This window comes from Stylophora pistillata, chromosome 12 (assembly GCF_964205215.1).
Source record: "Stylophora pistillata chromosome 12, jaStyPist1.2, whole genome shotgun sequence".
NCBI lineage: Eukaryota > Metazoa > Cnidaria > Anthozoa > Scleractinia > Pocilloporidae > Stylophora > Stylophora pistillata.
The window spans coordinates 11,294,567-11,317,489 of NC_142530.1; the positions used below are offsets into that span (position 1 = coordinate 11,294,567).

The window sequence follows — 22,923 nt, forward strand, 5'->3', positions numbered from 1 at the left end:
TTATGATAAGCTGCCTCATATTTTTTCATGTATATTATCATGTATTATCATGTATATTATCATATCATGTACATTATCACATGATTTTTCTCGTGCAATTTGGAATAAATAGGCAATTGTAAAATTTTTTCAAATACCACAGATTGCACTCGCCCTACGTGCTCATGCAATGTTGTTAGCCTTTCAAAAAATCTACTCGTGCCTTTTTATTATAAATCGCAGGAGAAAAATCATTTGATTACCCAGACAAATATACTATAAAACAATTTTTTAGGAGATTCTTCCTCACCAACCGCCAGCTTGGCAACCACGGATCCATAATCCATGCTTTAACTAGCAAATCCAAGGCAGTTTGGGTGGCTCAATCATCAAAGGACACGTTCCTCCCTCAATATGTATACAAGCTATGCACAGATTATGTAAAGGGAACGAACCCAAAACGTTTTACGCCTGTGAAGGTAAAAGAGTTGTCTAGATTTATTAGTTATTTACTGTAAGATAAAAATATTGCTTTTTGGTATGTAAATGAAATGAACCGCTCCACTCGATATCTACACCCACCCCCTCTCCCCCCTCCCCCCCTTGAAGGCCTATAATTTCTGAGGGGGAGGATTTCAAAAACTATATATTTCTGATAGGGGTCAAACCCAAAGGGGTCAGAAGTACTCTTAACTGAAGTTCCCATGGGTAGTTTCTGAAAGGGGCTAAACTTCATACAAAGTTTCCAATGGTTTCTCTAGATAAGTCCGTGGAAGGTATTAACTCCTCTAATCAGAAATTCCAGAAAGTGATTTCTGAAGGAGGTTGAAAATGTACTCTTCTGAAGGGGTGTTACAGGGAGGCCTTCAATAGAGGTGAGGGTGCGGATTTTAAATGGAATGGCCCGATGGCATGCTCATACTTTGTTAAAAGGTATTAAATATCACGTAGTCATTTGGGGCTTATGAAAGTTTATTATCCATCATTTCAATTTTTGTTTGTTTGTTTTTTTAGGTTATTGGAAAGCAAGATGACTCAAGTACTTGGGTTTTTAATAACCAAGTCCAAATCAATGGTTCAGGGGTTCTGATTCCAGAAAGTGAATTGACCTATGTGATCATTGAGGATGATGAAAAACTACCGGTGATTAATTGCATCACTGGAGGTAATTGATAATGAAGGAAAAATTTTATTACCAATCTTATCTTATCTTTATTATTGTTTGTTTCATACAAGCGAATTCCTAAGATTGGCCCAAGGCAGAGGCTTAAATGGCTTGTAAGAGACAGATACTATTTTTCAATAGTATCTTAGATAAACAGTAGGTTTATCTAAGGTATTCTAATCTAATCTAATCTAGATAATAATCGGGGTATATTAGAAGTTCATATAATTTTCACTAATTTACAAAGAGCAGTAAATTAATGGATTAAGATAAGCCTTTTGAATGTTACGAGGCAAGAATATTTTATTTCTATCTTTGATAATTTTTTTCAGACTTTGATGAAGGAGAATCTTTAAAGAATCTCTTTATGGCAGAAGCAAAAATTTTTAAGAACAACTTCCCCCAGGTTCTCATGGTGCATGCTGCATCTGCAATTGCATCAAACTATGAGCTGGTTGTTCAAGAGTTTGATGGTTGCTCTATACCTGTACTCAAGGGTTGCCCTGTATCAGGAAAAACCACAGCCATGAAAGCTGCCCTGAGTGTTTTGGGGAAAAAAAATGACTGCATCAGTGGTAAGTTCAAATCAAAGTAGATATGTAATAGAACCTCTCCTATATCATGCATATAAAAGAAATTTGAACTGATGAGTGAAAAAAGTTACGCGATACCTATTTTATTAATTTTATGATTATTAATCAGTAGTATCAGTGTTACAGTGCCAAAAAGCACTATGAATCTATGGTATGTTATTTTCAGTTTTTTTTTTCCTCTTACCCATTTTTATCATATTGATGAAAAGCAGTAAGTGTTGCTGCATTTGCTTTTATTCTGTTTGGGTCATTACTTTCAGAGGCTACATCGAAATTCATTGAGACCAAGCAAGGAATCTCTACCATCCCTTTTGGATGGGATGATTGCTCTTGTGTTAAGACACTAAAAAACATGGCGGTGAATTCATACAATGCGGTAAATATGCTGAAGCCTGTATATCATAGGAGTTAACAGATAAATATATACATATATACCATTTTTCCAAAAGTCTGAGAATCAACTGTAGATATATTGATACAGTATAGGGTTTTTAAACAACACATGATTCTCTGTGACTCAAATTATCGTGTTTGTACACTTGTTGTAAAGATACAAGCTTAAATCTGCCTCACAAGTACATGAACAGAATTTTCTGATTCATAGACAATCATGCGTTGCCTTGTGTAATCACATTAAGCTCAACATAGGTGTATTGAGAGCTTTTAACAGTATTGTTAACCAATTACCATGATTAGGTCTATAGACATGTACGGTAAAACTGAATTTTGGCAGTCAAGTCTTGGTTTTTTGTTTCATGATTCCATTTATTCATACAGATAAATGATACCCACAAACAAAGAATTTTGTCGAGTTGACATAAATAAAACTTTGAATGTTATATTTATTTCATGGATTCATAGGATAACATTCAGTTTTTATTTTTCCTTAGTGTGGGAGTGCAAATGTAAGGAAAACCTACATTCCACGTACAGTTCCACTGGTCACCACCAATCTTGATTTAGGAGATTTGAAGTAAGTTGTAAATTTTTTCAACTCTATTAATCTAATAAATTCTAGCTTAAATGTTAAAGTTGAAACAACTAAACACACGATTTCCTCTAACTCTGAGTTTTGCGCTAGTTCGCTCTACACTCATGTGTATCAAGAACTTTTCAACAGTATTCGCGCATCTGATGCTGAACTTTTTCAAAACATGCACACGTTTCTATGTTTTTCAATGTACTTTGGAAAATGGCTTTGCATGAAATTTTGTCAACTGATTAAATCACAACATGCCATTTGTGTTGACATTTTTATAATAATTCCAAGCCTTGTTTTTTTATTTAGTCATTTTACAAAATTTCATGCAAATTCATTTTCCAAAGTAGAGTGAAAAACCTAGAAACATGTGCATCTTTTGAAAACCTCCAGCATTAGTGTTTTGTTGATTAAATATAAAAAAATGTAATGTTTGCAAAGATAGCTAACTTCCCCATCATACGCATTTAAGGATTTGTTAGATTATTTCCTTTCTTACTTTGCTAATTTATTAATAAATGCTATAGATATAAAAGCAGATGGCTTAGGATTATCTTTGAAGACCCTAACCCTAAGCTAGCTGGCATGGATCGCCATTCTGCAGAGAGAGGACTGAGGGAAGCCATGAAGACAGCACATAAAAGTGTGCGCGTCGTAACCATTAACACTTCAAACTACATTTACAATCGCATGCAAGATGAAGATTTTGCATCCATAGTTGCAAAGCTGGAAGATGACTTTCCAGATTTGGATCAGAGGGCAAGTGCTTCCTATTCCCTCTTGTTGTATGTCACTAAAAAGGTAAATAAAAAATAATTTTGTAATACACTTGAATCTCTATTAATCTTAACGCCTTGGGAAACTGAAAAAGTTTCTGCTATTTTAGGTTTCCCTGAACCCTGAATGGAAATGATTCTTGAAATAGACAATTAATTTCATGAAGATATTGCATAATTTGATTACAACCTTAACAATCAAGTACAAGTTTGGTTTAAGCAAAGATAAATAGCTATTCATTGATTAATTTATTAAACATTTCCCTGTCATGGATTCATTTTTCCTCTTGTAATCTTTGTATGCAGCTTGACCAAGTGATCTTGTACCCTTTATACTTTTTCACTTTAGTCATGCTGCATGCATTAAGCAAGTTACTCCACTAAAAAGTTGTTTTAATTTATAACATTAGCTTGAAATTGAGGTTCTAGCTAGCTAGCTTGCAATTCTGGTAATTACAGCTGACATCTATGATCATAGCCAATTAAAACTGCTTTGCAGAATACTTTAGAAAATTAATTATTGTTAATAACAAATCACAACCACAACCTCACCATAAATTCCATAACCATTCAATGATACATTTTGCTTTTCAGATGCTTCAGGATGTTGGTTTGAATAATTTCTTTGAGCTAGTAGAGAGGAAAATGTTTGAAGTTATCATACCAAGTTATATACAACTCCAGACGATGAAGCCATGTAAAGAAACAAGCATTAACCATACAAATGATGATGTCAGAGAATTCCTAGATTCATTCATGATAAAAAAATTGCTTCAGGGTGATCCAGAGGTGGTAAGTGTAACTAATTGAATATTCATAAAACATTAATAAACAAACAATATTAAATTGCTCAATTAATATATTTTTTAGTTTGAACCCTTGTTTGTAGAGCTTATATACATGAATAAATTATCAAACCATGTTGATCAGTTTTCTTCACTTATTTATCCTTTTTTAAAACAGGTCTTAAGGTTTTTTGATCAAGACTTCTCACCAACAAGTTGTGGTTGCAGAGAAACAATGGCATTCAATGTAAATGAATTGATCAAGTTTTGCTATGAAGGCCAAACCAGTCCACCGCCAAAAATAACTGGAATTTCGCTACGAAATTTCATTAAGACTCAGAAAATAGGCCATGCTTGCAAGGTCTATTTCAGGAAGAACTCTAGTCAAATGAATGCATTCCACATACAACAATCATGGTTCTCAGAAGAAACCTTAAAAGAACTACATAAAAGTAAGTCTCATGAGGAATGGCCATTTTTTAATTGCATGTGTCATAATCCATTACTAGTAAATAGCCAGTTTAGCTTAGTTGGTAGAGCAATGGTCTTGGTGAGGTTACTACACTTGCTCTCTTCTTATTTGCAAAAGGTAGATGTTTTAATTGAAACACTAATGTGTATGAATATTGATGAGGCTAAAGCTATTAAACAAGTGTGGCAACTTAACACATTAACGTTTTGTTTACTTTTGTTTCAGAATTTGGTAGAAGAAAAACAAAGATAAATCAGGGAAAGAATGGTTAGTAAAAAAGTGATTTGTTATATTATAAAAGCCTCTCTCTCTTTGGAGATGATATGATTTCAGTGAATCCGTTTCTGATTTAGGAAATTATTGACAACATGGATCCCACTAAAACTGGCTCACCTACATTTTAACCTGGCTGTTTGAACAAAAAAATTTTGATCATGTGATCAAATATTTACGTACCAATGGAATATTTTTGTGACCCAGGAACATTCCTTGGACATGCTTTCAAGGTGTTCTATTTAGCAACTCAAATAGTGGCAAACCCAAATTTTTGTCGTACTAAATGAAATTCTCAATGAAATTTAACATGAAGTTTATGAATAAAATTCATCATTCATAACAGCCAAATCCTACAAAAAGTCAAATTGATGACATTAATGTAACAGGCATCAAGGAAAGTTTTTTTTAACCAAAAGTTGGCTTCAAGAAAAATGGTTTCTGCCATATTTTAAGATGTTGAATTCTAGAGTGAAAACAACTATTTTGAATTTTTAAGACAGACAATTGCAAAAAGCCAATTCACAAGAATCTAAAGGTTTTTCTTTGTGTAAAACTTTAATAGACAAATGTTATTAATCATTGTTGCTTTGTACTTTCAGTTAATCAGCAATTAGATGGAGCTGTTAAGACAACCAGTGACAATGCACGAGAAGCTCAAGGTAACAGCATTTTATTTGTGAAAAACTTTGATAGTTATAGGCAAATATTATTAATAATTGCTGCTTTCTACTTTCAGCTAATCATCAATCAGATGGAGCCCTCGAGAAAACCCATGACAATGCACAAGAAGCTCAAGGTAACGGCATTTCTTTGTGAAAAACTGTAATAGACAAATGTTATTAATTAATCATTGTTGCATTTTTACTTTCAGCTAGTCATCAATTAGATGGAGCTATTGAGACAAACAGTGACAATGCACAAGAAGCTCAAGGTAAAGGCATTTGTTTGTGAAAAACTGTAATAGACAAAAGGTTATTAATCACTATTGCATTTTTACTTTCAGCTAGTCATCAATTAGATGGAGCTGTTGAGACAACCAGTGACAATGTACAAGATTTTCAAGGTAACCGCATTTTCTTTATGAAAAACTGTTCTACACAAATATTTATCACTGTTGCTTTTTACTTTCAGCTAATAATCAATCTGATGCAGCCGTCAAGACAGCAAGTGACATTGCACAAGAAACTAGAGGTAACTGCATTTTTCCCACAAAACATTGAGCAAAATGTCCTTTAAAATGTTCTTTAGGCATTGGTTATATTTTAAAGTTGTTTTACAAAATATATAATATATATATAAAAATCTATTTTTTTCAGTTAAAAGAAGCAGGAGGAAAAGAATTGCTGCTGAATACCTGAAAGACTCCCTCTATCCAGTTTGCTTACCAGGTGGGATGATAGTCAAACTGACATGTTATAATTGAAGATAGAAGGCAATACCATGCTGCCATTGTTTACATGTTTATTCAAGCCTAATCCACCACTTACAACATCATTTACAACACAGTGAAATAAAATTTGAGTAGATTGAGCTCAAGAATTTTACAAATCGCCACTCATTTGACAAAAAGTTTTTTGAGAAAAGACGTAAGCTGTGCTTGAAATGGGCCAAATTTTCAAACAGCAACTAATACCTATAAACACTAGCTTTGAGAAAGGTTCTTCCAATCATGGTATTCTCTATTTCCAGGGAAACGAATCAGAGGAAAAACAGAAAAGAAGTGAGACCAACAAAGCCTGCGAGTTAAACGTCAATCAACCTGGATCAAGAATTCACTCCAGAGACCAAATTTTTGCTTAAGCTTTTGCTCACCAGCGGATTGTAGTTATCTTAAATTTTTACATATTTAAATCTTTTATTGGAATTTGAAACACAAATAACAACCTTAAAATATTTAGATATGATAAAAGAGTATTTTTTTGTGCATGTGGTAAGTGCACATACAATGTAGTTAAACTTGACTTAACCTGTTGTATTTTTAAGAAACAAGCTCATCATTTTATTTGTGATTTCACAAAAAGGCAATCTTTATAACAATTATTGGCATTCCTAAGTTAAGGGAACGTTTAAGCTACGGTTATTTTAAATAGAGGGCCAAACTCTACTTTTCATCTTTTTAAAGATTTTTTTCAGGTATTTTATACATTGATGTATTACATATCTCATATACATATGTACGTGACTACACTATGGTGATGTGCTATTCATAGAAAACGTATTCAGTACAATAAAATCAAAATCAATAAGTGAATTGCTTGAGTGGTCTGGAGAGTAGCAAGAATGGTGCAGGATTTTTAAACCAAGATTGGTGCTAATCACATCCATGTTTCAACTTCTCTCCTTTCTGTGTACCTTTAAATAGCTTTTAAAAAGATGAAGACCTTTAAAACCGAGCAGAATGGTTCCAGTCAACTTATGAAATGATTTTCATTTCATGGTTAGTAACCACCTCCAATTGACAAAAAATTCTATGAGAAAAGTCAAAATCCAATTGTCAAATGCTGGAATAAGTGTAAGGTTAGAGTGATTTTCATTGGAATATAGAAAAAATTTTTGTCTGTCAATTTTGAGCAACAATGACGTTGAAGAATTGCCTCGCTTTCATGGTGAAATAATGAGAATAATTTTGCATAAAAGTTAATCAGATGTTACCTTTTATTCCTTAGCAATGGATTTACAACCCATTTTAAATTCATGACTTTTGAAGTACTGGCATGTACGCATTCACAGGTTTAGTGACTCCTGCTAGCCATTAGGTAATATACGGATTCGAAAGAGCCTCTGAATTTGAATCTGTGAACAATTTCGTCATAAACCTGACTTATCTATCAAAGGATCATAATCAAATAATATTCTTTGCGACCTTTTTTGATAATTACAAATGGGAAAAATTTTACATGCCGAGAAATCGAATACGAAATGGCGGCGGAGCATACGTAGTGTGAAAGATTTGCGGAATTTAAAAATGGTTGCCGTACATCATTAAAAAACAAAATAAGCAATACTCACAAGAACTCCTATTATCCCCCTTTGTAAAGAAGTTCGGCCCCGGAAGGTCACTTTTCACTAATCATGGCCCCTCTGATGCTTTAAGTTCGCCTTTATTTACCATAATCCAAGTCTCACCACGCCGATATATGGTAGTTTTTTCAAAATGTCCACGAACGCCTTCTACGATGATCGATCGTCCATTTTAGACATATTTCAAGGCACAGAGAGCCTTTTAAGTTCGGCCGAAATAGCTGACAAAATCCCGTATTTCATGTTTTTCCAGGTGTTCAACTCTTTAGGGAAACAAGCGCTTGCGTAAGCCAAAAAATGAGTCGAATTTGGTGAGGTATAGTAACTAACAAGAAAAATAGTCGCCATATTCAAAGGGCGTCGTAACATCGGTTTTTTAGCGAGTTTCCGCTGTACTGAAGCTGTTCATCGCATTGAGTGTGCTAATTTTGATGTTGCCCAACAATATCCTTAAATTCCACTGACTTCCAAAACATAGTAATCCTAAATTTGTAGCAGCGCTAATTTAAATTGAAAAATTTCTGAAAGACCCCCATTATAGGCATTTTTGAATTAGGAATAGAGAATTGAAAGTCCCTCATTACCATATACAGCGCCCACAACTGAATGTAGTAGATCCCGGCATGAAAAAGCAAGGAAAAACTTCAAAATAATCAAGTATTCGAAATAATATGGTGGATATTGCAGCTGACTTTAGTAATTATTATTTAATTTAAATCATTGCTTATCATTGCGAGGGGTTCATTATTAAGATTATAAGTGAAGTGAACGTAGCCTACTTAAGTGATTAAAGATGAATTTAATATCTAAATAACAAAATTCTAAATGATCCAACTAAACTGCCTATATCCGAGTACAAAGGCCTCTAACGATAGCTCATAACCTGCAGCATCAACGATAATATTTTTTCTAAATGTGTAAGCGCGGAAGACCGGCTATGAAACCCCGCTAAATTTGTTGTAGAAACTGTAGCGGAAAATCAATCGAGCAGTGCATTAATCATGTTGTTCTGAATCGAGACGAGCGCAAACTAAATCTTTCTTTTTTTGCATGTGCGCTAACTTGGCATGTATCTGTGCATCTGTTCTAGACGACAAATTAAAAGGCTTTTGCCCTGAAATTCTTGAACTAACTACAAAATTGTATAATGAAGAGATATTTTCCGCAGATGTCTCAATATCTGTTAGATTTATAACTTTTATTACACTTGCTAACAGAACCGACTCATAATTTGTCCATGGTCCACGTATTTGGGGAGTTCCTGTCGAAGATAGAAATTCCGATCCCTTCAGCCTTTTATGGATTCCAGGTGATCTTTTTCTCTTCAACCCTGAAGGCTTCGAGGTAGGACGAGAACTGGCACCGTACTCATTTTCGCAACCCACACAAGAGCACGAAGAGGAACATCCCTGTCCGTGTCTCAGGCAAGGACACTTGGACTTGATTAATCCATCCCTGCAGGCTGCGAATTTTTTGACATCTTCTCTCTTCTTACCCATACTTTCTCCACATCTACAGCTTAAGTGTCTATGTGGCATTTTACCGGCTGTATCTTCCCCATTGGTCCCTGGATCTTGGTTCAAATTACCACAGTTTTTGCAACTGCACCTTCTAGTACACGACATTCCTTTCCGCACACAAGGGCAGACCTTGCGTGCGGATGAAAGGCACGATGACTTGATTCCTCTCGCCAGATTTTTGCCACAGCAACAGCCTTTAATATTTTCTTTTACTGATATTTCAGAATCTGCAAGAAACAGGAATTAATTTTGTCAACAGCTTAACATTCATGATGAGTTTTAAGCTGTTGGATCAGCTTTTATTTTTTATAAATTCAGGTTGGCTATATGGTAAAGGGTTATACTTTATTCTGCGTAAAGCCGAGAAAATGGAAAAAATGAGAAATAATAAGTCATTTACATTAATTTCTAATGCATCATGTATTTTTATATGTGCATGATTGTTCTCAACAGTGCACGTCATCCACTATGCCTCGGCTAAAAGTGGAGAACGTCCGATGTAATCGCATAGCTAAAGGTAAACTCGCGGTCTGATTGGCTATCGATGAGAGGGTATTTAGGGTGGAATTGCACTTGTGCGTAAAGCGATATTGCTGACGTGAGTCGCGAGAAAAAATTATTGCGAACGTAGAAACAAAATTGCAACTCGTGTTACGAAAATTTCACCTTGTAAATGAATTGAAATTTAAATTTTAGAAAATTTGAGGAAACCATTCCTACTCAAAGTACGAGAAAACGCAAAGAATGAAAAAACAAAAGGGCAGAGACGAGGGAACAAAGCCCAACAACAGTTCATGCCGAGGAAACCAAACAAGCGTCGCGAAAGAACAACGAAAACTCACCGGTTTTCTGTAGATCTTGTTTTGATACCGGTACGCTTGAAATTTTCCTTTCGCTTAGGGATTTGAGCATCCAGTTGCTGATTGTTGGCGCCACATTTTGCAAAGTTGACTGGTAGCAGGCAACTCCAAGACATTAATTGAATGAAAGAACTTCTCTATAAAATCTCTTTCTTAAATAACTCCGTATTTTGTACTTTTAGTTTTTTTCGCCGATGATTGAGAAATGTGAGACACTTTTTTCTCCACGAGTTTGAAATAAAAGTGGTTTTCATTCTAAAAATATCTTGTTCCCTATTCGCTAGATCTTGATACCTGACTTTGAAAGGGTTTCCATTGTTTATGTACTGGCATGGCGCACAAAAATATGAAACGTCTTGTTTCGCCCAGTGATTTGATGACTTTAGCTATGCGATTCAAGAAAAACTCAATGCTTGACGAGTGAATTCCATGTTAAATTTTACTTGAAAAACCAATATCGCACTCATCACTTCGCGATTCGTGCGCTATAGGTTTCTCACGTGAAATTTAAGGTGAACTCACTCACCAGGCAGTGAAATTTTCTATAGTATTCCCCGAGTAATATTTCTTGTCGATGTGCATGCGCAAACTCTTACATGTTAAATCAATGAATGAAATTTTGACTGCATCGTCCAGTTTAAACGTTAATCAATAAGTACAAATCAATTTGGAATTGAATCTTACGTAATTTATTACCCGCAGTACTGACAGGCGGTGTACTCACTTTGCTTCTTTGTAGCATCGTAATGTCCGCAAGCTGTTGCATCAAATGCAAGGTATAATAGTGATGTGGCGATGAAACAGTCTGGGACGAAAGTTGTATAAGGAAAAGATGCCAATGATGTTATTACAACCACGGGAATTTGAAGCACATCTGCACAAACCCTTACAACAAGGTCACCGAGATTACCGCTAAACGTCCCACGTTCTCTAAAGAGTTCGGTTTCTTCGTTAAGTCTAGAAGGATCCACCCCTGCGAGAAATTGGTAATTTTCATTACTTTGTACTTGATCCACAAAAAGTTTTCTCAAGTTATAAGCATTTTCCTCCTCGCAGCCTCTTAGTAAACCCAGATCTTCAAGGTGCGCCGTAAGAGCAGGATTCTTATCGATGAATTCTGGAAGTCTTCCCAATTGCCTTACAATGCTGGTGAAAACACAATCACCATCTCCGGAAACGGGATCAATTGTAAGTCCAAACGAGGCAAGGTTTCTTGAAAGATTGAAGCGATGATTATTTGCATTTTCCATCCCTTGCTTATTTTCACTGGTCAATGAATTTTGTGTTATATTCTGCAGGAAGAGCGAATCAAAAAAATCTGCTGATCTGTCCTTGACAGTGTTACTAATTTTTTCAAGTAGGCTATAAAGTTGATTGGTGATGTTTAATATTCTCTTTGCTACAGCATCAGAAAGGAGATGACTTATATCATCCGCCATTAATATCAACTCGTCATCTTGCTGGAACCACGACACAGGCGAGACTTTTTCAGCGTTGATAGTTGCATTACTCTTCACTAAATCATTTAATAAATTGTCATCATTTGTTTTGGTGGTTTTATCATTAGCTGCCTGGTCGTTTTCTAGTGGAACATCTGGAACCACGCGATGATTTTTGACATGTTTTTCTCCTTTTCTTTTCGTGTTCATGTAATGAAAAAGAACTGTTAATATTGCAATTGCAAGTTCAGGACCAACAACGGATGTTCCACATAAGAGAGATCTGTTTAAACTTCGGTGAATTCTCTCGTTTCCCGCAGTCCCTGCGCCCGGCTCTATATCAGAGAGACAGTCATTATTAATGTGCCGTCTTAACTTCACTATTTCATTAGAAAGAGGTTCATAAATCTCGCTCGCTAAGAATGTTTTCCAGCGTTCGCAGAAGGTGTCCAGATTTTTGCTCATAACTGAAGCGTCTGGGGTTTTCATCTTACGTTCGTCTCCTAAATCCCCATCTTGTCTGAAAACCAGGGAGAATTCTTTGCAGAATGTCCTGGAAAATTCATTTCCTTTTGGTACCATATTGGTCACGCGTTGTATAGCGTGGAATAAATCAAGTTTGACTGGGACGTCTTCCATTATATCTTGGATTTGCTTTCTTGATTGACAACAATTGTCTACATGCACAGCCTTCAACTTTAACCTGTTCCGACTTTTTACATCTCGCAAAAGGTTTTTAACTTCTGAATAACCTGTGGATTTTGTCAGCCTCCAATCCACGATTTCTCTATTCTCATTTAACAAAAGTAAAAGAAAGCCGAATTGTTTAACATAGCGACCATCCGTGTCGCGATAACAGCCAATATTTTTTCCAACCTTAAACGTGTGATCTAAGGATAAGGAAGTTGCTTCGATCTTTTCCATTTCTTCCCGGTATAACAGCCTCGTTTCCTCGAAACGATCCAAGTATATTCTGATTAACTGGGAATCAGAGGGAAAAGAGAATATCAGGTCCTCGTAAAAAATGATGCTTTCTTTGTCATTGCGATTTTGAACACCTGAGGTTTGCTTTGATGATAAGTAAGAAAGAAAGCGTTTATTTCTTTCCGAAAACTTTCTGAAATTCAAGTTTGCTATGATTTCACTTATCTGTAAAAAGTTATTACCCTCCAAAACCAAAGTCTCCACTAAATTAATGATATCCATCGTGCAGCAAGACTTGTGATATTTCTTGAAGGGAAAAAGGTTTGAAATAGAATCAGGTAGAAAATTCATAATTGCTGAAGATCCAGAGAGGTAAGAACACTGCTTGTCAAAACCTTTGTACGTGCATCTGTAATAACGTTGGACAAGGATGATGTTACCGCCCAAATCATAGACCATTCTCGGGTTCAGATAGCTCTTTCTGTTAATCACATTCGTCCATTTTTGGCCAGTCATCACGGCACAGTGTTTAGGACATCTTAATTGCAATTGGAAATGTTCGATGGGCGCCCAAATGAAAAGTTTTGGCAGCAAAAAGTTTCTTTGTTGAACCAGAAATATTTCTCCATCGGCAGCCATTCTTGCCCTTGTTGGTGGTTGAATTACATGATCAAACCGGTCGGCTTGCATATCTTGTTGAAACGAGCACAAAATCTTCTCTACGTAACTTTGTACTATGTCATCAAGGACAATAGAATTTACCATGAAAAAATTCAGGTTTAGAGCAAGTAAAAAATGTATGTGCGCCATTCTGTGCCGCCTGAGATGATAACTACCAATGATAAAAATCTACATTCATACTGCAAACAGCCCCTTTCACTTTTTGTTGTAGAAATTTGGGTGTAATTATTATTTTAGTAAACGTGCTTGTTACCGTATTACGCATACGTTAGGAATTTGGCAGCTTTATTTGACGCGTTACTTAGTTAATTACACCTATTGTGTAATAATAGGGATCCCAAGTAACGGCCACTGCGGTTAGGCTTCTTTCATCAGATTTCCCGTGAGTCACGATTAGGGCTGTTCTTCTAACATAAGTCCTTGTCACCTTGTTGCGCATAAGTTGGGAATTTTGCAGTTTCATGCCAGATTCCTTGCGCCAAACCCATTATTAATAAAATCAACAATTCCAAACGATTAAAAGTACCGTTAGATTTGTGCCTGAACTTTTTTTCCGAAGATGTTTCAAATAAACTCTAATAAAATTAAAAAAATATCAAATATCAATGTTAAAGATGAAGATCCATTCTGGGTACTATATACATCTCGAAAATAAATTTGATACCAAACAAATCACGTACTCATACGTGAAACGGCCGGAAAATATCAAACATATACAACACCTCTGGTTTCAGAGCTAATGATAGAGGAAAGACTAGTGTAAAGTCACTGCGGTCAGGCTTCCTTTGTAAGATAATATCAGTCACGATTATGGCTGTAGTTAGATCGAAGTGGCCGGTTGGAAAATATGGACTGGAATCTGGACTGGAATCTGGACTGGCCTGGACTGGACTTCACTCTTTTTGTAAAATATAAAATTTAATCGAAATTGGGTATCATTTATCTGTATGAATAAATAAAATCATGAAACAAAAAACCAAGATTTGACTGCCAAAATTCAGTTTTACCCTACATGTTCTATAGACCTACTATAATACTATTTCTTTCGTTGTAAGCTCTTGAATTTTTTCCATCATTTTGATGAATTCTGCCTTAACATCTTTAAGCAAATGGTGGTAGGCCTCCGTCGGTCAAGGTCGAACATGGGTATGGCATCCTAATTGTGTGCTTGGCTGGAGCATCGGCAACTATGAATGTGAAGACCAATGCGTGAATGGCCTTCACAATACGTGAATACAAATCCTTCCAATATAATTAATAGGAAAAATAAGTTTATGCAAGGGTAAAAGCCTGCAAGACAAAGAAATTGAAGTCTGCAAAGTTTTACAAAAGATAATTTACCTTAATCGAATTTGATCTCACTGTATCAATTTCTTTTCCTCTTACAATCCGTGTAAAATCCTCTTAGAGAGTTAAAAATTGTAATTTTAATGCAAATGATCGTCAATCAAGTTTCAGTTAAATCAAAACGGCAGGCCTAACGCGAGTGCAGTTCTCTAAAAATCACCGCATGGAAACTTTGTTGAATATATTGCCAAAAAAAAGAAAAATAAATGATAATAATAATAATAATAATAATAATAATAATAATAAAAGAAATCATAAGCAAAAAAAGCCCCTTAGATTTAGTCGAAATTTGACCACTATAGGGATGAGAAAGGAAAAAGAAAACAAGTCAATAGCCTTAAAAAAACGACAATTGAAAAGTAGAATCTGCCGAAACCACGAATGGCTGAAGAAGAATAGAATTCCAGGCAGGAAATCCATTGAGAGGTATACGATTGTAAGAATTCGAGCAAAAAAGAAAAAGGGAACAAAAAGCTCTTTGAATAAAAATATCTTGACTAAAAAAACAGATACTGTAGCTTAAGTCTATGGCAATAAACTTAATCAATTGCCTTGAATTGTAATTTATTCCAGCATCCAGTAAAGACTAATTAAACGAAGATGTTTCTGCCTCGAAGCGGTGTTGAAAAATTATTTGGGTAAATGAGAGGCCGCTATTAAAAGCCGATGGTTTATCGTCCTCTGTTTTTTCATTTTCTAGAAAAGTGTTGAATTTTTCAAGGAAGAATAACCTTCTAATCTTTCCTTTTCCAATTTTTTCTTTCGGGTTTAATCTGCTTCATTTTGAAGAGAAGAGCTGTTTGAATTTCGCTGTTATTACACCTTTCTGCAAAATACAAGTTGAAAGTAACAAAATAATAAAATCTACAAAGTCAAGAGCTGCCATAATTTCCCACCAAATTAATTAAGAAAAGGCGGGATTTCCGAAGCGCTGGCGAGGTAAGAATGGTTTCATGAATGTTCCTTTTAATGTCTCTAGAGATTTTATTGGCAAGCTATTGAAGGTTATTGCTATTAATTTTGGATAAGAGGGCATTTTGGGGTTCTGTTTTTAATCTCTGTATACCACCATTCTGGATTTTCGCGCCAAAGATGTGATTTGAATTCTGATTGGTTTAGACATGGATATCGCCAGACGTGCACAACCTCAATGCCAGTGATAGCCAATTATGGCCTGTGATAGCCAGTGATAGCTAGTGATAGCGAGTGATAGCTGGTGATAGCCAGTGATAGCTAGTGATAGCCAGTGATAGCTAGTAATAGCCAGTGATAGTCAGTGATAGCTAGGGATAACTAGTGATAGCCAGTGATAGCTAGGGATAGTCAGTGATAGCCAGTGATAGCCAGTGATAGCCAGTGATAGCTAGTGATAGCCAGTGATAGCTGGTGATAGCCAGTGATAGCTAGTGATAGTCAGTGATAGCCAGTGATAGCCAGTGATAGCTAGTGATAGCCAGTGATAGTCAGTGATAGCTAGGGATAGTCAGCGATAGCCAGTGATAGCCAGTGATAGCTAGTGATAGCAAGTGATAGCTAGTGATAGCTGGTGATAGCCAGTGATAGCTAGTGATAGTCAGTGATAGCCAGTGATAGCTAGTGATAGCTAGTGATAGCTAGTGATAGCTAGTGATAGCCAGTGATAGTCAGTCATAGCTAGGGATAACTAGTGATAGCCAGTGATAGCTAGGGATAGTCAGTGATAGCCAGTGATAGCCAGTGATAGCTAGTGATAGCAAGTGATAGCTAGTGATAGCTGGTGATAGCCAGTGATAGCTAGTGATAGTCAGTGAGAGCCAGTGATAGCTAGTGATAGCCAGTGATAGCTAGTGATAGCTAGTAATAGTCGGTGATAGCTAGTGATAGTCAGTGATAGCCAGTGATAGTAAGTGATAGCTAGGGATAACTAGTGATAGCCAGTGATAGCCTGTGATAGCTAGTGATAGCCAGTGATAGCTAGTGATAGCTAGTGATAGCCAGTGATAGTCAGTCATAGCTAGGGATAAGTAGTGATAGCCAGTGATAGCCTGTGATAGCTAGTGATAGCTAGTGGTAGCCAGTGATAGCCAGTGATAGCAAGTGATAGCTAGAGATAGGTAGTGATAGGTAGTGATAGCCAGTGATAGCCAGTGATAGCTAGTGATAGCTAGTGATAGCTAGTGATAGCTAGTGATAGCTAGGGATAACTAGTGATAGCCAGTGATAGCCTGTGATAGCTAGTGACAGCTAGTGGTAGCCAGTGATAGCAAGTGATAGCCTGTGATAGCCAGTGATAGCTAGTGATAGCTAGTAATAGTCGGTGATAGCTAGTGATAGTCAGTGATAGCCAGTGATAGTAAGTGATAGCTAGGGATAACTAGTGATAGCCAGTGATAGCCTGTGATAGCTAATGATAGCTGGTAGTAGCCAGTGATAGCCAGTGATAACCGGTCATAGCAAGTCATAGCCTGTGATAGCCAGTGATAGCTAGTGATAACCAGTGATAGCCAGTGATAGCTAGTGATAGCCAGTGATAGCCTGTGATAGCCAGTGATAGCTAGTGATAGCCAGTGATAGCCAGTGATAGCTAGTGATAGCCAGTGATAGCCTGTGATAACCAGTGATAGCTAGTGATGGCCAGTGATAGTCAGTGATAGCCTGTGATAGCCTGTGATACCTAGTGATTGCTAGTGATAGCCAGTGATAGCCAGTGATAGCCAGTGATAGCCAGTGATAGCTAGTGATGGCCAGTGATAGCTTGTGATAGCTAGTGATAGCTAGTGATAGCTAGTGATAGCTCGTGATAACCGGTGATAGCCAGTGATAGCTAGTGATAGCCAGTGATAGCCTGTGATAGCCAGTGATAGCTTATGATATCCAGTGATAGCCAGTGATAGCCAGTGATAGCTAGTGATAGCCAGTGATAGCCAGTGATAGCCAGTGATAGCTAGTGATAGCCAGTGATAGCCAGTGATAGCTAGTGATAGCCAGTGATAGTCTGTGATAGCCAGTGATAGCTAGTGATGGCCAGTGATAGCCGGTGATAGCCGGCGATAGCCTGTGATAGCCTGTGATAGGTAGTGATTGCTAGTGATAGCCAGTGATAGCCAGTGATAGCCAATGATAGCCAGTGATAGCCTGTGATAGCCAGTGATAGCTTGTGATATCCAGTGATACCCAGTGATAGCCAGTGATAGCCAGTGATAGCTAGTGATAGCTAGTGATAGCCAGTGATAGCTAGTGATAGCTAGTGATAGCCAGTGATAGCCAGTGATAGTTAGTGATAGCTAGGGATAACTAGTGATAGCCAGTGATAGCCTGTGATAGCTAGTGACAGCTAGTGGTAGCCAGTGATAGCAAGTGATAGCCAGCGATAGCTAGTGATAGCTAGTAATAGTCGGTGATAGCTAGTGATGCCAGTGATAGCCAGTGATAGTGATAGCTAGGGATAACTAGTGATAGCCAGTGATAGCCTGTGATAGCTAATGATAGCTGGTGGTAGCCAGTGATAGCCAGTGATAACCAGTGATAGCAAGTGATAGCCCGTGATAGCCAGTGATAGCTAGTGAAAACCAGTGATAGCCAGTGATAGCTAGTGATAGCCAGTAATAGCCTGTGATAGCCAGTGATAGCCAGTGATAGCTAGTGATAGCCAGTGATAGCCAGTGATAGCTAGTGATAGCCAGTGATAGTCTGTGATAGCCAGTGATAGCTAGTGATGGCCAGTGATAGCCGGTGATAGCCGGCGATAGCCTGTGATAGCCTGTGATAGGTAGTGATTGCTAGTGATAGCCAGTGATAGCCAGTGATAGCCAATGATAGCCAGTGATAGCCTGTGATAGCCAGTGATAGCTTGTGATATCCAGTGATAGCCAGTGATAGCCTGTGATAGCCAGTGATAGCTAGTGATAGCCAGTGATAGCCAGTGATAGCCAGTGATAGCTAGTGATGGCCAGTGATAGCTTGTGATAGCTAGAGATAGCTAGTGATAGCCAGTGATAGCTAGTCATAGCTAGTGATAGCTCGTGATAACCGGTGATAGCCAGTGATAGCCAGTGATAGCTAGTGATAGCCAGTGATAGCCTGTGATAGCCAGTGATAGCTTATGATATCCAGTGATAGCCAGTGATAGCCTGTGATAGCCAGTGATAGCTAGTGATAGCCAGTGATAGCCAGTGATTGCTAGTGATAGCCAGTGATAGCCAGTGATAGCTAGTGATAGCCAGTGATAGTCTGTGATAGCCAGTTATAGCTAGTGATGGCCAGTGATAGCCGGTGATAGCCGGCGATAGCCTGTTATAGCCTGTGATAGGTAGTGATTGCTAGTGATAGCCAGTGATAGCCAGTCATAGCCTGTGATAGCCAGTGATAGCTAGTGATAGCCAGTGATAGCCAGTGATAGCTAGTGTTGGCCAGTGATTGCTTGTGATAGCTAGTGATAGCTAGTGATAGCTAGTGATAGCCAGTGGTAGCTAGTGATAGCCAGTGATAGCTCGTGATAACCAGTGATAGCCAGTGATAGCCAGTGATAGCTCGTGATATCCAATGATAGCCAGTGATAGCCTGTGATAGCCTGTGATAGCCTGTGATAGCTTGTGGTAGTCAATGTTAGTACATTAACAGCGGGTAGAAGAGTTATCTAGGACATATCATGTTGTATACATGCAGTCTATAATACATAGTATTAATAGGTATTAGTTATTGGGACCTGTTATGGGCCTTACATGGACGCTTTACCGCTGTAGGCTATCACAGGCTATCACAGGCTATCACTGGCTATCATTGGATATCACGAGCTATCACTGGCTATCACTGGCTATCACTGGTTATCACGAGCTATCACTGGCTATCACTAGCTATCACTGGCTATCACTAGCTATCACTAGCTATCACTAGCTATCACAAGCAATCACTGGCCATCACTAGCTATCACTGGCTATCACTGGCTATCACTAGCTATCACTGGCTATCACAGGCTATCACTGGCTATCACTGGCTATCACTAGCAATCACTACCTATCACAGGCTATGACAGGCTATCGCCGGCTATCACCGGCTATCACTGGCCATCACTAGCTATCACTGGCTATCACAGACTATCACTGGCTATCACTAGCTATCACTGGCTATCACTGGCTATCACTAGCAATCACTGGCTATCACTGGCTATCACTAGCTATCACTGGCTATCACAGGCTATCACTGGCTATCACTGGATATCACAGGCTATCACTGGCTATCACTAGCTATCACTGGCTATCACTGGCTATCACAGGCTATCACTGGCTATCACTAGCTATCACTGGCTATCACTGGCTATCACCGGTTATCACGAGCTATCACTAGCTATGACTAGCTATCACTGGCTATCACTAGCTATCTCTAGCTATCACAAGCTATCACTGGCCATCACTAGCTATCACTGGCTATCACTGGCTATCACTGGCTATCACTAGCTATCACTGGCTATCACAGGCTATCACTGGCTATCACTGGATATCACAAGCTATCACTGGCTATCACAGGCTATCACTGGCTATCATTGGCTATCACTGGCTATCACTGGCTATCACTAGCAATCACTACCTATCACAGGCTATCACAGGCTATCGCCGGCTATCACCGGCTATCACTGGCCATCACTAGCTATCACTGGCTATCACAGACTATCACTGGCTATCACTAGCTATCACTGGCTATCACTGGCTATCACTAGCTATCACTGGCTATCACTGGCTATCACTGGCTATCACTAGCTATCACTGGCTATCACTGGCTATCACTGGATATCATAAGCTATCACTGGCTATCACAGGCTATCACTGGCTATCACTAGCTATCACTGGCTATCACCGGTTATCACGAGCTATCACTAGCTATCACTAGCTATCACTAGCTATCACAAGCTATCACTGGCCATCACTAGCTATCACTGGCTATCACTGGCTATCACTGGCTATCACTGGCTATCACTAGCAATCACTAGGTATCACAGGCTATCACAGGCTATCACTGACTATCACTGGCCATCACTAGCTATCACTGGTTATCACAGGCTATCACTGGCTATCACTAGCTATCACTGGCTATCACTGGCTATCACAAGCTATCACTGGCTATCACAGGCTATCACTGGCTATCACTAGCTATCACTGGCTATCACTGGTTATCACTAGCTATCACTGGCTATCACAGGCTATCACTTGCTATCACCGGTTATCACTGGCTATCACTGGCTTCTACCAGCTATCATTAGCTATCACAGGCTATCACTGGCTATCACTAGTTATCCCTAGCTATCACTTACTATCACTGGCTATCACTGACTATCACTAGCTATCACCGACTATTACTAGCTATCACTAGCTATCACTGGCTATCACAGGCTATCACTTGCTATCACTGGCTACCACTAGCTGTCACTAGCTATCACAGGCTATCACTGGCTATCACTAGTTATCCCTAGCTATCACTAGCTATCACTAGCTATCACTAGCTATCACTAGCTATCACTGGCTATCACTGGCTATCACTACCTATCACTACCTATCTCTAGCTATCACTTGCTATCACTGGCTATCACTGGCTACCACTAGCTATCACTAGCTATCACAGGCTATCACTGGCTATCACTACTTATCCCTAGCTATGACTGACTATCACTGGCTATCACTAGCTATCACTAGCTATCACTGGCTATCACTAGCTATCACAGGCTATCACTGGCTATCACTAGTTATCCCTAGCTATCACTTACTATCACTGGCTCTCACTGACTATCACTAGCTATCACCGACTATTACTAGCTATCACTAGCTATCACTGGCTATCACTAGCTATCACTGGCTATCACTGACTATCACTAGCTATCACTGGCTATCACCAGCTATCACTAGCTATCACTTGCTATCACTAGCTATCACTGGCTATCACTGGCTATCACTGGCTATCACTGACTATCCCTAGCTATCACTGGCTATCACTAGTTATCCCTAGCTGTGACTGACTATCACTGGCTATCACTAGCTATCACTAGCTATCACTAGCTATCACTGGCTATCACTGACTATCACTAGCTATCACTGGCTATCACCAGCTATCACTAGCTATCACTTGCTATCACTAGCTATCACTGGCTATCACTGGCTATCGCTGACTATCCCTAGCTATCACTGACTATCACTGGCTATCACTAGCTATCACTGGCTATCACTGGCTATCACTGACTATCACTAGCTATCACTGGCTATCACCAGCTATCACTGGCTATCACTAGCTATCACTGGCTATCACTGGCTATCACTGGCTATCACTGACTATCCCTAGCTATCACTGGCTATCACTAGTTATCCCTAGCTATCACTGACTATCACTGGCTATTACTAGCTATCACTGGCTATCACTAGCTATCACTGGCTATCACCAGCTATCACTCGCTATCACTAGCTATCACTGGCTATCTCAGGCCATAATTGGCTATCACTGGCATTTAGGTTGTGCACGTCTGGCGATATCCATGTCTAAACCAATCAGAATTCAAATCACATCTTTGGCGCGAAAATCCAGAATGGTGGTATACAGAGATTAAAAACAGAACCCCAAAATGCCCTCTTATCCAAAATTAATAGCAATAACCTTCAATAGCTTGCCAATAAAATCTCTAGAGACATTAAAAGGAACATTCATGAAACCATTCTTACCTCGCCAGCGCTTCGGAAATCCCGCCTTTTCTTAATTAATTTGGTGGGAAATTATGGCAGCTCTTGACTTTGTAGATTTTATTATTTTGTTACTTTCAACTTGTATTTTGCAGAAAGGTGTAATAACAGCGAAATTCAAACAGCTCTTCTCTTCAAAATGAAGCAGATTAAACCCGAAAGAAAAAATTGGAAAAGGAAAGATTAGAAGGTTATTCTTCCTTGAAAAATTCAACACTTTTCTAGAAAATGAAAAAACAGAGGACGATAAACCATCGGCTTTTAATAGCGGCCTCTCATTTACCCAAATAATTTTTCAACACCGCTTCGAGGCAGAAACATCTTCGTTTAATTAGTCTTTACTGGATGCTGGAATAAATTACAATTCAAGGCAATTGATTAAGTTTATTGCCATAGACTTAAGCTACAGTAT

General features: G+C 38.2%; 1 long non-coding RNA gene across 1 annotated transcript; it reads right to left on the reverse strand.

The window, feature by feature from the left end:
* Nucleotides 1–14,367: 14,367 nt before the first annotated feature.
* LOC148718819 (uncharacterized) lies at nucleotides 14,368–17,258 on the reverse strand. The gene is made up of 2 exons (XR_015994276.1): nucleotides 15,549–17,258; nucleotides 14,368–14,760 (listed from the first exon to the last, which is right to left on the reverse strand). It is a non-coding gene; the product is annotated as an uncharacterized LOC148718819 (long non-coding RNA).
* Between the last annotated feature and the right edge of the window lie 5,665 nt (nucleotides 17,259–22,923).